The sequence below is a fragment of the Protopterus annectens genome, chromosome 2.part1 (assembly GCF_019279795.1).
Source record: "Protopterus annectens isolate FY-2018-M chromosome 2.part1, PAN1.0, whole genome shotgun sequence".
Lineage (NCBI taxonomy): Eukaryota > Metazoa > Chordata > Ceratodontiformes > Protopteridae > Protopterus > Protopterus annectens.
Window position 1 is genome coordinate 771961658 of NC_056729.1, and position 16903 is coordinate 771978560.

At 36.7% G+C, this 16903-nt stretch overlaps 1 protein-coding gene across 1 annotated transcript in view; it reads right to left on the bottom strand.

Annotated features, from left to right (window-relative positions):
• Nucleotides 1-10631, bottom strand: part of CLOCK (clock circadian regulator) — a 2173159-nt gene extending 2162528 nt beyond the window's left edge. The window contains exon 1 of the mRNA XM_044062477.1: nucleotides 10520-10631. The gene's annotated coding sequence lies outside the window, so the exon portion shown is untranslated. The remainder of the gene's footprint in view (nucleotides 1-10519) is intronic.
• Between the last annotated feature and the right edge of the window lie 6272 nt (nucleotides 10632-16903).

Below are 16903 nucleotides of genomic sequence, written 5' to 3' on the forward strand. Positions count from 1 at the left end.
TTTATTCCAAAGCACAGAGAGAGAAGCTGTAGTTGTACTTTAAGGGTTCCGCTATGTAGAATCAGTCCTTTTCAGATATATATGATGAAGTATGGGTTTCATTACTGGAGATGAGACTAGTAGCAAAGTAGACAGTTTGTGAACAAAGCGATTCTTACAGTGAGACCGTGTATTTTTTACAGTAAACTGCAGAGATTAATGTCATTACTTGATGATGCTGAAAAGCTGGGTAGTACAGAAGAGGGAGAGAATACGGCAGATATAAAGCAATTACTTAAGACTTGGCAGTATTCTCTAAGAAAAAAGGTGTTGGACAAGCAGTAAGAAGAGCAGCAATGATTGGCCTGGTTTTGCCTGTTTTATTTCTGCCCGGTAAGATTCTGAGGATCTGGCTACTTTAATGGCTATTTTTGCTTCATGCTGCAAGGTTTGGAAATGTAATACAATCAATGGGGAGAACAGAGGCTTTCCAGCACTGCAAAGAGTTATAAAATGTGCAGACTTGTTTAGCATTTCTGTTTAGTCAAAGTACTTGCTTTCTCTGATTTGAGCGTTCTTTATCAATGTATAATGAACTGATACAAGAAAAGAAATCCACAACTATCAACAGTACACATCAACATGAACATAAAAGATCATGTAAATTTAAAAACATCTGCACCTCCCATACCTCCTTACTTAAGGTCATACATCCATGCAGAAAGGGTAAACACCATGATTCTAATGATTCTACAAACCTATGCTCACTACCTGCCTCCAGCAATCAGCTGCACATACAATGTAATCAAACTGTATCCACAGTTCAAAAAGGCAACACAAACCAAACCCATGTTTTGTCACTTCCATTTCTTCTAAACCAACTTGTACATACAAACCATCAATGTGAAACATAGCTTCTGAAATACTACACAACCAAGTCAAAGTGAAATATTTGTTTTGGAGCCACGAAATACATATTCTACTTTCAAATAGAGTGCCACTTAAAAAGACATTAGAATTTGTTTTGAGCTAAACTGAACTATAAACTTTCACTACTGCAGAGATTATAGTCATAGAACATGACACTAACATAACAGCTAGTAGGAGGTGCGATATAAATTAATTGCACTACAAAGGATGCCCAGTAATTTACAAAGGGGCATTTAAACTGCTTGAATCTGTGTCAGTATGAGACTGAGAAGGTAAACAAGCACTAGCCCTTGAGCTCCTACGTCACATTTCACCTGGGAGAAACAAAAGAAGTTGTTGTTATCCACAACCAGGTTAGTATATAATGGGAAATGTCAACAACAAAAATGAAATATACATTTCCGTCTCTATAACACCTAAAACTGATTCAAGTGTCTGATGTTGCTATTTTAGTTAAAGTGTACTTTTTTCAGGTAATTATTTCAGGGTTTGCATTAAAGTACTAACCAATTATATAGGGTGAGTTCACATTAGATTGTAACAAAGCAGCAGACACACATGCAAACATTTGTTCGCATGGCATAAATACAACTGAGCAATAAAGTGACACGCACAGACGTTTCACCAAAATACTGTTTATAGTATATAGACCAGCAGTGCAAACTGATTTTTTAAAGTTTTAGTAATATGCAAAAAACTGGTGTCGATGGCAACTAAAGGAAAGAGCATACAGATACAGTGACTAATGAAACAGGAAATCATCAATTACAATTTGGCAGAATATTGCCTTTGACTGTTACATTAGTTTAAAGTCCATTAGCTTTTTAAGAAACAGACAAACCTTAAAATTACCAAGAGTGACAGGATGCTTAACATTTGAAGTGTGCCAGTCCATCTTTTTTATGTTAGATTTGCATTCCTTATCTCAACAAGCATTCAGATCATTCTAGCAACAGTTCGTTTCAATTACATGGAAGCTACTTTCAAATTCAGCAAGGCAGAGGAGTTGCACTTTCAAATTTCTGCATTTTAAATATTTTACTCAAGGGCCAGCAGGACTTCATTTTTGCTACAATAATGCTTGAGAAGTCATTATCCTATCTGATGGCATCATGACATATCTTCTTCATTGGCAGCTGTGCTCCTCTTGTCTGAAATGAAATGACTTCTAGTATGATAGATCTCAGAGGCTAAATGAAGAGAGTTGGCTTTGAGAAAAGTAAACAATGAGTTCCTGCAATGCTGTTAAGAAAGTGTTTTCTATTCATTTTTAAAAATGCCTTGTTATCTATTACTTAAGAAATGACATATCATTCCTCGCCATGCCTTTTAAACATACCCTGCATTCTAAAAGTTGAACATCTCACACAAATTTCCTTCTCCAAGTGCAGTTTTCAGTTATTTGAAGGTACTTGTTCCTGTCACTGAGTGACTGTCTTGTTCTGTGTGATTTGTTTTGGCTCCGGCTTATCACAGTTTTAGGTTTCCTGCACTAAGGAAAACATTTCTTGCAAAAGTGTGATTTCTAGAGATAATTCCCTTATGGCAGTCACACACAATGTTCCTTTTATTATTAGGTGTTCATTCTAAATCAATGATTCTTAGAATAACTGATGTTTCTTCAAAAAAAATCACAAATCCATTTTTGTTTTACTTCCTTCTTGCATGCAGAATTGTGTGTGTGTGTGTGTGTGTGTGTGTGTGTGTGTGTGTGTGTGTGTGTGTGTGTGTGTGTGTGTGTGTGTGTGTGTGTGAAAAAAACTGCTAAAGACTGGTTTCTGGATAACCTGGAAGTCCTACATACTGACATTTAAGCTTTAGTGTTGTGCTGATTACATATGGCCTAAACAAAATAAAAGATACTTTTAAAATGATTAATTTCTGGGGTAAGCAGCAACAGAATTGTTTTAATCAGAAGTCTACACAAAAAGTTGAAAATCTTTCTAATCTTACATACTTGAAGATAAAAAGATAATGAAGATAGGTAATTTAACTTAATCATGCAACCAAAAGGTGGGTACCTCCTGGAATGCTGTAAAGTGCAAAAGGCACAAAATGGTACTCTTAAGAGGGAATGCACTTATGGTAACATAAGTTTTCAACAGCTGTAACAACACAGCAGCAGTCTTCCACTTGACGGGAATCCTTACCCAACAGTATAAGTGAAGCAATCAGTTTCCAGAGATTTAAACAACTGGATTGCCATACACGACTATACTTAGAAGACAATACAACATTGTGGGTAATGTAGCTCTACAAGTATCCTTGTTAGATTGCCATTAGACAGCACCTTATTCCCAATATTTACAATAAGCACCCCAAAACATGTACACACAGTAGTATAGAATATATAAAGGCAGGGACAGATGATGTAGTGAAACTGCCCTTCTTTTAAATGTGTTCTCTTGTCCACCTCTATTGTTGCCATTAATCATGAAAAAGTATCATGACATTTTACCAGCAAAGCCTATTTGTGTCTTCTTGATGGAGAACAGAAAGTACCATGCTAGAGCTCTGGCATACCAAGCAAAACCTTTTCTCCATTAAAACACAACTTAAAAAATCTGTTCTCTAACCAACCATCTTCAGAATTTACTGAAGTATGCACATATCATACTTATAACCAAGGGGTGTATTTCAAAAAGCATTTATAACACATCTAAGCTAATAGATGTTGTTTCAACCATCAGATAAAACTGATTTGTTTCCTTTACTTCTTCAATTTCTCTGTCATCAGAAAAGGCAACTCTTCAATGCAGTGTGTGCAAGTTTAAACACACTGCCCTGGAGGAGTAAAACGCCACTTTATTATATGAGGTTTACTCTTCTCAAATATAATGTTAACTAGGGTCAAATAAGCAACAGAACTGTCCTACAAGGAACAGTCCCTGAAAGAAATAGAATAACAAACAGGAAAGTAACAGTGACCAGCAGCAGGAAGTCAGAAAATGGTGGGTAAGCATAATATACAACTTTCAAATGCTCTGTCAATAATTAACAAAATTAAATCATAGAATATCTAGTTTATACTCGTACACAAAAAGATCAAGGTTTCAGATATCCTTTCACAGGGCAGTGACTTCACTATAATACCCCAAACCTCAAATGTATCAGTTTGGTTAAATCTGCTGCTAAAAAAAGGTTCAATTAATTTACAGGCACTTGATGTCATACTTTGAACAACTGCATCCTGACCAGCAGCAGAAGTGAGGTCCACAGAAGTCCACATACAACTCCCATTCATAATTTTAAAGAAGGTCATTTTGTCTCACAGTTTTAGAATGTCTCTCATAAAACTTTTGAAGTTTCTGATTAATCCTTCATTCAATAATGCCAGACAACAGAGTATCACACTTCTTATTGTTCAAGAAAAACATGCAGAGCCAATACCCATTGTTCTAATAACATTTAAGTGAATTATAGTAGCCAATACCCATTGTTCTAATAACATTTTTAAGTGAATTATAGTAGCCAATACCCATTGTTCTAATAACATTTTTTAAGTGAATTATAGTAGCCAATACCCATTGTTCTAATAACATTTAAGTGAATTATAGTAGCCAATACCCATTGTTCTAATAACATTTAAGTGAATTATAGTAGCATTTAAAAACTGGGTACTTTTCCATTAAACCCCTACCATTTCGTGCTGCTCTATTTCGCCGGGATTTCAGTCCCAGGCACAAGTCTCTGTGTGACAAGTACTTCTGTACAACTGACTGACAAGTGTGTATTGTCATGTTAGGTGTACAGGTCCGTTTGCTCATCGCAGAAATAGCTGCAGTCCACTGTTAAACCCCTACCAGTCGCAGGAGGTGTACCTGTTGTGCACATATTTCGGCCACAACCTATTTTCCTTTTCACTGTAATACTCAAGACACAATCCCCGGGCACCATAGAAGGAGGTTAATGTAGGGGAATACCAGTACGAGAAGGTGAAAGGAATGATAGTAGTGGATATGCCATGGATCGGCCGATGTTCAGCATGTATCATTTCACACAGTACTGAGAAAGATGTCGGCCAGGTCTCCGGAGTAATGTCTACTGCTTCCAATTAAACAACTGCAACCTTTAGAAAGTACACATTGCATTGCAGCCGTATTTCTCAGCTACCCGAGGTGTTGTGAAAAAGTCAGAGTTGTACCACAGTACAATACACATAAGAAAATATCGGGCTTGCCAATCCTCACAGTCCCCGGTGTTTTCAGTCAGCTGTCACATACAAACGAAAGGAGTCGTCGTCCACATTACAAAACCTGCGATCGTGCAGCACTGCACAAGACATTCGTGTCTGCAGTACTGCCTGCCAATTCAAATCAAGACAAAAGCCTTAACCTTACCTAAGGCAATTGATTCTTCTCACATCAATTTTCTCACTCCTGCAGGAGTGATAACATAGCGCCGAAACACAGCAGTGCGAAGATGTGGTAGGGGTTTAATGGAAAAGTACCAAAAACTGCCCCTCATTTTGGATCTTTCTATCCCCATTACTTTTGGATTTGTCCTTGATTTTTTTGAGAGATGTCCAGAGCTATGGCAAAAGAAATTCAATTTTCCACCAATTAAAAAAAAAAAAAAAAACATTCACAAAAGAAATGAGAACAAAATGAAAAAAAATGCTACAGTCAATCTATTCTGGATCTTTCTGGTTTACTGTTTCTATGCTTTCAAACTTCATCAGAAGGTATGATAGAAAGCACTACCCTTTCTAGACTACAGATGACTTTTCTGAAAACTCTAACAAACTTTATAAGACATCATGGTAATAATTAAAAAGGTTATGTTCAACACACATCACTTTTTGAAAGAGATTGCAACTCATAATTCAGAAAGCTTGAAAATCTAGACAAAGAAAGGGAGGAAATTGGGTGCAAGACTTGACTCTGAAAAAAACTTGCTCCCGGTGTCATTTTATTGAAAATTATATTGCAGAAAGCACTGTTGCACTGTGCAAGGAAGCAAACAGCAGATAAAGCACTACTGTGGGTATCCTACTGCAGAGCTGCTGCTGCAAAAAAATCACACTCTATGCTCTTAACCCATGTCTCTATCAACCGTTCTCCGTAAAACGCTTTCTTCTCCCTCTTTTCCTTACACTTCCTACTCTTCACATTCACTTGTGCGTGCACACACTTTTATAACACCCTGCTATTCCCCTTAAATATTTACTGGCTCACTACCATAATTTTTCTCTTCCTTGTTCTTTCATCACCTTTTACACTGCATACCTCCTGTACCTCCCTCTATCCAGCAAAAAAAATTGACCACCACCTTACAACCTCTCATCATAACAATAATCCTACATTTTCTTATGCAATCTTCCCCAACCTTCCTCGCACTCAGCTCATCTATTAATCATCTATTTCAACCTCTGCCTTATCCAGTGCATGATCAAACCACTTACTGTGCTGACAACTCTACCCATTTCCTCAGTGTTACCTCTCAGACTTGTCTTTTTAATTTGCTCTTCCTGCCCACTGCTATGTAACTATCACTTCCACTAACATATTACTCAAGCCTCACTATTTAAAAGCTTGCTTTCACAAATTAGTTGCTTTTCTTTCCTTCCACTCTGTTTTCAACCACTGTTGGAACCACGGTTATACTCGTTATCAGATTGTATTCATAATTCATAAAAAATGTTATCTGTTAAAATGTACTGTTGTCTTTTATAAAACTTTTTTTGTTTTACTGTGTGTTCTACAAAACTTATTTTATGTTTTATGTCTGTTCTATCTGCATTTATTCTGATAAACTGCTTAAAGTAATTGTAAAGGTTTTCATCTACTTTTTTGAAACTTTTGCACATGTACTACACAAACTTTTCTTCTGGGCCTCCACTGAAAAGGGGCAACTTATACCCAGACAGACAATCATGGCAAACAAATACTAATAAATAAATAAAAAAAAAAAAACAATGCAACAAGTTGGCAGCTTTTAAAAAATTCTCTACTGAATATTGTCTCAGAAATGTTGGGGAAGCAAATAGTTATAACTAAAGAAATTATTCTTCTGAGCCTGTATACAGGATCCGAATTGCCCAGACATAGTAAGGCCTTGCTAAGCTTAATGCTACTGGCTAAAAAAAAATAATTACTAAAAAAATGCAAATGAAAATTTAAACAAGCTGCCACTGAAATACTGAATATTGCAAAGAAACAGAACACAAACACTAGAAGTGGGATCTTTAGAAAAGGGAAGAAGAAATGTACATAGAAATAAATGGAATTTGTGGGAACAACATATGCAGAATAGTGTTTAAGGGATGAGTGAAATTAAAGTAAGATAAGAACTGAACAATATATGTAATGTCAGAGTGAATGAAATGTTTTAAAATGCACACTGCATAAAAATGATAGAAATGTTAGTATGGCTTGTTTATTTTCTATTACTGTGCAAGTACACATGTGATTTTTTTTTAAATCCCACATTTAACAAAGATGTTTAAAAAAATGATTAGCTGAAACAAGGATAGTGAAGCATGGAAGTGTAGCCTCTGCTAAATTAACCATGACAGGCAGATGCTGCAAATAAGAGCAAAGGTATAAAGTACTCTAGAATATGTTATCACTGTTTTGGTAACCAAGAGACAGCCCTTGTGCTCTGCTGGTAAAAGTACCGCAGTCAACTATGTCACATTCAAATATTTAGGGAAGAAAATGCATGGACTTCCGATGTTTAATATGCTTCAAAACAAACTCTATGAAGAAAGTCTGGAAAACTCTTTACTCAAAATGTTTAGTACTAACATCTCAAACGTTACACTAGAAGCTTTTGATTTAAGCATTACATACTGTAAACAAAATGTTTATCTGGTACTTACAGTTTAACATTTTGCAATTTGGCAGTTTTCACACTTCCATTGTGATAACTGTTTTGATCAGAAGATTTAGTATACCAGCATTTATGCATTAATGTACAGCAGCAGATATGCAAGTAAAAAGAACCTTCATCCTCAATCACCCAAAAAGGTCATACATGTTTAGCTTCCTCCCCAAAATCCTCTAATGAAGACTAGTCATCCATAATTTCTTCTCAAAATCCTGTAATGAAGACTAGAAATCCAGATAAATTCTATACAAATCTGTAGAGTTTCTAATCTTCCTCTGATAATCTACCAAAATCTGCCCTGGTTCCCAGGTTGCTCTGCTTTCCAGCAAACAATCACTAGATGCTCCAGTATGTTCTATTCACTATTCTGTACACAGCCTGGAAAGTGGCCTAGGCAAGTCTGAAAACCACACCAGCTGGGGAGAATTACCAACAAACAAGAACAAGACAGTTGATTTTTCTTTACACTCAAAGAGAATAAACAAAACTTTTAAGAAGCCCCAAAATGAACACAATATATATATATATTTTGTCTTCAACTGTGTCACATTAAGGATGAAAAGTAACAAAAAATAGACAACACAAAAAGATTTTGGACATCAAAAGCACAAAATGCATCTATATTTTTTCTTTAGAATAAAAGTTAAACAAGTAAACACAGAGAAATTCAGCTATTCAATAATCTACTTCCATCATACAGTCAACTCAACAGTACATTTCAATGCAGCACTTACTGTACTTTCCTCTGAAAGTTACACAAAATATATATACAACATACAAACTGTAGACTGGCAGTATCTAACCTCCAGCCATATACAAACCTTTCTCTGCAAAACCTGACAGTCCCCTTGTCTAACTGGGGTTCTAGAGAATGGATACATTCAAGCACACAAACTACAGACCTCTTCAGACTCAGTGTGAAAAAGAACAAATTAATTACGACAGAAAAATGTCAGAGAAGAACAGCTAAGCAAAGCTTGTGAGGTTTATTAATTACAGTCAGACCACATATGAAAACAGTACACAAAAAGTAAAACATACCATGTTATTTTTTGCTAGCATACTTACAGAGACCTTAGTCAATCCTTTGAAGTTGACCTTACTTTACTAACTACATATTTTCTTTTTACTGTTAACCTGTTCTTCTCGTTAACTAAATTCTATGATGATTTTCTGTCCAATTTAGATTGTACATACATCACTTTATAAGTTCATAAGTGATTACTACGCTAATGGGCCCGGGGGGGGGGGGGGGGCTTTTTAAGCATGGCCATGTATCTGACAAGTTGTGATACCCTAGGGTTACTTTAAGGGGGTATATGTAGGTTTGACCATGAGTGGCCAACCATTTACAGGCATTGTCTAGAGACACAGGAGCCAGGCCAAAGGTAAATTTCAAATTCCTTATCCTTGGTCCAAGTTACACTTAATTTGGGTTAGGGTAGCACTCTTTTTCACATGGATGGGAAGACTGTTCTAGAGAACAAGTAGTCTCTGAGATACATACCCGTTCTTCCAACATGTCATATGTATGTTGCAGACAAGGTTTAAGTCCCTAATTCAGGTACTATTGATACTGTTTGGCAGATGTGCAACAGATTCATCACATGATGCATAGATTGTTCACTCCCTATACTGTGTTTTGAGAGGAACCTCTGTGGATGCTCCAGTCGCTGCATATGACTAGTCAGGCACATATACCGATGGGGGCATTCTACCTGAATAGTCTAATGAGGGCAGAGTACAATGGCACAGTGACATCCTTGCAGCTTCATACTATCACGGATTACTACTGGAGTTCAACCAAGTTCCTTATCAGCCACTTGAGAAATTACATATTTTGTTGTAACCATATATACCCCAATCTAGCACTGCTGTATAACTGATTACAAGCTACATTTTGTTTGTTATACTTTTGCCATTTAGGCCTGCCTCGTGAATGAAAAGAATCTTTGGTACATTTATCCAGTTAAATAAAACTTGAAATTACTGCATATCCTAAATTGACCTAAGCTTTACAACTAGTTCAAACATAAGCAAATTTTCAAATCAAATACTACATAACAGGGCAAAAACAACTTCCTCAAAGTAATTTCAAATATCCACAGTGCATGTCACTGTCAATCAAGTACAAAAGTTTCAGTACAAGACTCCAAACAATGTTTTAACTGCATTTCTGATGTACTACCTAACCCGAAAGAAGCTACGTCTGTCTGTCTGTTAATCAAAGTGCGTTGTTGTAGACATGTATGAATGGACACACGGTGGCGTAACAGCCATAAACTCTTCTTCTGGCCTTGGTTGTAGCAATATAACATCCCACGCACGTCTGGTCTTCTTAATGTTGCAGGCAATCCAGCAAAACATACCCTGCACTGGGCAGCACACTTTTGTTTCTACAGCAGTGGCAAAAATACAAAATGCAGTATTCCATTCTCTGCCAACAGTTAGCATATGCAATACCACAAAAATGAAAAGAACAGTAATCCATGGAAGGATCCTAATAAGGTCAGTAAGCCACAAACCTAAAGCAAGCTGCATCGTGACCTCATCATGACCTGGAATAAACTAATCTCTGCCTTCACTCGCAACATTTATCCGTAAATTGCTTTTCAGAATACAAAAACATTGGACCTACTGTACCTACAGACTACGTTTTCTCATCAGGTGGCTGACTGATATAAGCTGGTTTAACAAGAACTTTACTGGACAAATCAGTATGTAAAAGACCCTCCAGAATTTTAATAAGATCACATCTCCACACAAAATGGTGCCTTACCTGCAGAAAGTACACCCACACCTACATTAAAAAATTCACTCATAATTCCAGAATATAATCACTCGTTATTTTTCCTCTTTCTAAAAATCCCATCAGTAACCACGCCTTCACGTTTGAGCACGTCATTACGTATAGATAGGAAGAGCGTGTGAATATGAGATATAGTTTAGTATATGTGACTGTATTCTCGTGCTGGAAGGCACCTGCTTCTTACGTTAGGGGTCTATTTAATAGTGAGGATTCCTTACAGTTGGTGTTTAAAGTAAGCCGGAATGTAGGGGATGTTTTCATTGTTATAGAAAGGTCAGGAATGCAGTTACTGTATTTGAAATGAACTTCTTAATTCAACATACTAAGAGTTTCTGAAGTTGTAGCCTCAAGTCACAAAATGTAGCTTTATATGATATTTTAAACATTTTTCGTACGTAAAGTTCCTATTTTTCTCAATTAACTAGTTCAGACTGCATATAGTAGCATGTTGTGTGGCTGGTTCTGGTTATTCATCTGCTAGCTATCAGAGGTCTTAATAGTTATGGACGTTCTTGGAAGTTAATACATCGGTGTCATAAAACCAGCAGCGAAGTCAAAGGGATGACACGAGTATAGCCCTATACCTTTTAGCGCTTCTTGTATTGCCTGAACACATCTTAACATGGGAACTATCTGCTGTGATTTTTAACAAAATCAAAAATGTTGTTTAATTGGTTTTGTTGTAGTGTGCAGTCATTTACCTCAACCCTTAAAGACAAGAAATCCGAACCAAGCCAACTTAATGGGGAGAAACGGTCAAAAATCAGGGGCATGAAACTAGGTTATGCATTAACATGTATTTTTTCTAAACGATATGAATTCTGAAACTGAAATGTATTTCATTATTAGGTTACTTCAATCTTAAATGATTTAGCAGAATACCACAAATCTTATGAGAAAAGCCAAAAATCTGGACAGTTGAGGAATGCAGTCAGTTCATTTTCCACTCAACTAACTACCTTTTCCATTCACGGTAGCGATGGGAAGCCATGATTTTTAAATTACGAAGTGGGCCATTTTTTAGGGTGTAACACGCTTCTCAACTTCTTAGGTGCAGAAGTCTGTACAAAGCCTAAAAAAATTGGGTGCACAAGGGCCCCAAAAATAGGGACAGATTTTAAATATTCCTCTTACTAACTTAGAAAGTTGCTAGAATAACAGGATTTGTGCTAACATGCATTTTCTGAAGGACGTGAAGTCTAAAAATCAAATGTATATCAATTTAGTGACCTCAACCTTCAGCGATTTATCAAAAAACACTTTTATGAGAAACTGACTAAAAGGTAAGAGTTAAAAATCTTGACATTCTACGAAAATCTGGACAGTTGGGAACTATGGCGGTGTATTTATAGCTGTCCCTCATGTTTATTTTTTTCTGAGAGTATGACAAGTGGATAAAATGTGTGCTCCATATAATTAAATTCAAGGATGAAAATGCTGAACACTATAATGCGTATGCATTTCAGAGAAACGTTCTGAATGGAAACTTTACACCATATTAAGCAGAGAGCTCTGAAGGAGTGAGATAAAAACGTGTGATAGTCTACGCTCTCCTGACATGTTAATTGCTGTAACCCTTCAGTTGTTTGAGGATGATTTTTGAGTTAGTCTAGGAGAGGTTAGCCCAGATGTGTACACTTTACAGAATGTAAGAACAGTCAATGGCGTTTGACATAAACAAATGTACAGCACAAAGGCACTGTTGATCATTTGATGCAGTAGTTCTTCCATTCTTAAAGAACACCAAATATTTTTAAGGAAACGTTTCCATGTATACCATGTCTTGAATTGCCCCTGTTCTGGTGCTATCACCCCCACACGCATCTTTGTGAATATGTTAACAGATTCTGTTGAGTTCTCGTTGCTCAAAATGCCTGCTTTGTTTAGGAGTAGCTGGCCAGATGTATCATCTTCTCTCTGAAAAGAATATTCGGATTTCTATGAATATAGTGAAAAAAATCAGAAATATAATGTAGCCTGCTCTATAACCTAACCTCTTCCTTCTCCTTATATTATAACTAATTTCCTGTGCTTTTTACTACTAGTGACTGATGATACTTTCTCCATATTTACTATTTTTTCATCTTTCATCACTTCTGTGTGGTGACATGCGTGAACGGGCGTTCCTTCGTTGAAGGTTGTGCGTTAGGCCCGGCAAGCCAGCACGTAAAACACTACTGCCAATCATTAGCAGACCGGAGTTCTGCTGTGGCGACCCCTATCCGGGAAAAAGCCGAAAGACACAAACAAACTTGTTGATACTGGCACAATAATGCTGATTAATTTATCTCAGTTTTTACCACTCTGAATTCATCTGGCAACCAACTAAATTCCTGCTTTTATGTATATATTCTGTATATGTTAATGTAATCAAACCAACTAAATTCCTGACTTATGTATGTATTCTGTATATATTATTGTAACCACTATGTGTAACACTGTTTCTACTTCTGTACCAATTAATGTTTAATTTTTTTTCTGCATCAATGTTCTTGTCGGAGCTTTTTTCCTCGGGCCTTCACCGAAAATGGGGTCTTTTAGGCCCAGTGGACTTTCCCGGTAAACAAACGCAATACATAAATAAATAAATATTAAGATCCAAGAGATTTAACAGCATTTGAAAAAGATTATCAAAGAAATTGTGGACTTTCAGGACTGATTTTATTTTCTTCTCAGGAAAAGGGCTAGCTAGTGGGTTACATTTAATTGATTGTATTATCTTATGCCAAGCCATGTCCAGGGTATACCCCAAGAGTTTGTAGTTGTATACTAGGCTAACGAACACTAGGGACCTTATAAGCCTAGCCATACAACCCAAATGTGACCCACAAATTTTATTTATGTAGGTGGTGGTTTACTGATTGCCTCTGTCCACCAGAGTCCTAGGAGGCAAACCGGAATGAATTTCCGATTGCCAGACATTGATCCAAGTTGCGCTTAAATAGGGTTAGGGAGGAACTCTGCTTCATACAGACGGGGAGTCTGTTCTGTTCCAGAAAATGGGAATTCTGTGAGAAACATATCTGTATCTCCAACATGTTCTATTTATGTCGCAAACATGATTGAATTCTTTTAATATAGTAGTTTTGATGTTGTTTGTTTTGGCAATGTGCAAAAGTTCATCAAAACAGGGTCCAGGGATGCCTTGTATGCCTGGCCATGTATTTTTAATGGTGCATAACATTCCCTCAAGGTTCATATCAAGATGTTCAGTTACTCTGGTTGTCCCTAATTAATAATTAGCATATTGCCAATAAAGCAGTGTCAGCTTGTGGTATCAGTCTGCAGGACTGCAGCCCCCCAGCTGTGGAAGAAGGAAAAAGAATATGTTGATTTTAAAATAAAAAAATATATATTTATAAATTTAATATTTTAACACTGGCTAATTGCTGTAAGCGAGTCCAACTGACTCGCAATTCCCAGAACTCGAACTGCGCATGCTCAGTGAGTTCCATTTTTCTTTCCTACTGTAATCTGCATCTGGACTGTTGCAAAATCAATCCAGATTGAGGAGAAAAAAGGCATCGGTGTGATGCTCAGAAGATTATGCGGTTAACCGCACAGTGAATTGGAAGGGGGTCGGACTGCCACGTCCACAGTCATGTACATGACGAGGATGGCTGGATGGCTACTGATTGGTTCTCACTGTCTTCCCAAAAAACAGAGCGAGAAACAAATCAGTAGTACACAGCGCTTAGCACACATATTGCACATCTGAGTGTTTTCATTACATGCTACTATACTTTACTGAAAGGTGATTTGTTCTTTTTCTAAAAAAAAAAAAACTTGTGTTTGTGTTGTTTCATTTTTTTTTTTTGTTTTGGGCTTATGAGAGTTTGTTCATTCAAACAGACCAATGAGTAGCTGCAGCAAAGGAATTTTAATATCAGGAACAATACAATCGTTGGCTGGCTGTTATGGTAATGTGTTTATTTGTAGTAAAAGCATTGCATAGCAATCTAGTTACAGGCGATGCACTATTTATAACTAATCTTAGTCAGTCTGTTTTTTTTTCTTCCGTCAAAATTACTGAATACTCATTTTGATTCTAATTTCCTATGATATAACAGAATATATAGTGTTGGTTACATGGCTGTGTATTCACATTCAGTGATTTAATATTCCCCTTACCCTTTATTAGGGACAGTCATACTATGTAACATAACTTATTGTGATTTCACCACATTGGATAGTCTTGTCTTCCACCAAAAGGTTCTCTGGTTCGATTCTCAGCTGAGGTGCTTTTGGTGTGGAGTCTGCATTTCTTTCTTGTGTTTGCATGGATTTTCTCTGAGTGCTCTGGTTTCCTCTCACACTCCAAAGAAATACATTAGATGGACTGAACACTAAGTTGGCTGTAGGTGCATACATGCATGGTATGGAAGAAGAACCACAGCACGGCTAACTATATGGCAGTATGAACTTTGGCTCTAGATGATTCTTGCTGTTGAAGGGACACTGTATCCTTATGAGGCAAAAAGGGTTCTGCATGGATTTTCGATTAATAACAATTTTTTTTTCCATCCCACCTGCATTCGGTTAACAAATCTCTTTCAATGACAATTGGAGATTTTAATTCTTTTCATCCTGATGATTCAGGGATGTATCTGTAGCATGTTTTGTAATGATCATCACTTTTTTGAAGGCAGATTTCTTAACTGTAAAACATTGTATAAAGTTGATTAAATGTTATAAGGAAATATGAATCGGAATACAACTTAATGACATTAGTATTATGGTCAATAAGAATGACTTTCTGTAGGGAGAAGATATCAAAAGATGTTTTGTTATCTACCATTTCTGATTTTCTTCAGTGATTATGAAGATCCTCAATAAACTCATATCAATTCACTGCACTACTACTACCTGAGATGTGATTATTCAGGCAGAAGAGAACATTATCTCCCACTTGTTTTTTAATAATATAACTAATGTTTAACCAGTCTAATACAAAGGTGTTTGGTAAACAAGTACAGGTACCTGCACCTGACAGAATTGAACACAGCTTGTCTGCTGTGGTAATGGATACTGCCTGGGCTGCTGTTGAGTATTACCTGTGTATAGATTTTACATACACATATATATAAATATATGTGAGTGTGTGTGGGTGTGTGTAATACCCCAGTTAAATACAGCTGTTGGCTAGAGAGAAGTGAACTCGGGAACTAGACTCAAACCCTGAGTCTTGGGAAACGGGTAGCTACAGCTTAGCTTCCCTACCCACTGCCACTTGTGAAATTTTTGCCTCATATTTTTATTCTGTTATGCATAATGTCTGTGGTTTTCAGAATTTTGAATTCACTAAATAATGACAGGCATTTGAATTTCAGACTTCATATTCTTTAGAAAGTACATGGTAATACAAATCCTTTTATTCTGGCAATTTTCTGTTTATATGATCAATATTTGAAAATTGTCCCTATTTTTGGGGCTGTATAGTGGCTTTGTCCATGTTTTTTGTGCTAAGAGGTTGACTGCTATGGTGAGAACTGAATTCACTGACTATGTTTGGGGCTGTATTCCCCCATTATTGTCTTTGTCTAGCTGTTTTGTGCTAAGATATTTTGAGCTGTGGTGAGAACTGAATTCACTAAATGATAGCCACTTAAGTTTCAGTCTGTCTTTCAAGAAACAGCTGATTTGGTATAGTGGTATGTTGCTCTGACTGTAGTGCACAGGGTCGTGGGTTCAAGGCCTGGCAGTGAAATGCATGGTGGTAATGCAGCATTTTATTCTAGCAACTTTCCAAGATTATACAAGCAATGTTTAAAATGTGTCCCTAGTTTTGGGGCTTTTGCCCTGCCCCAATATATTTTGGCTTTTTCCAGATTTTGTGTGCTTCAAAGTTGACAGATACAGTTGAGTGTTGAGTGGATTTTATAAGGAACTGAGAGCTTGAAGAGAAGTTTAGTACTGCTTATGCTGAATCTGCTTGCATTGTTAATAGCACAACGGGGAGTGTACTTGCTTTTGATGCAGAAGACTGTGGGTTCTACTCACACAGTATATAGATGCATTGCTAATACTGTACTGTGTTGTACTTTTAAAGGGGGTAGATGCTGCAGTCCTGAGAATGTCCTCTTTGGCAGAGATACCTAGTAATGATGAACCTGTTATCAGTTTGCCATCCATTCCCTATTGCAATATTACTAGCTTATCATTTTTGTTATTGTAACATAGGCAATTTATTCCTCAAGGGCAACAGGCACTTTATTTGTAGATGAAACAATGAAATATGCTAGCAGCAACCTCTTCATTTAGTTACAGATCTCTTTAATGTGGAATTATTTAGATGACTTTTATTTCTGCAGAGATTGTGCATATTTACTGATACTGCTGGATTGTAGAAGTTTG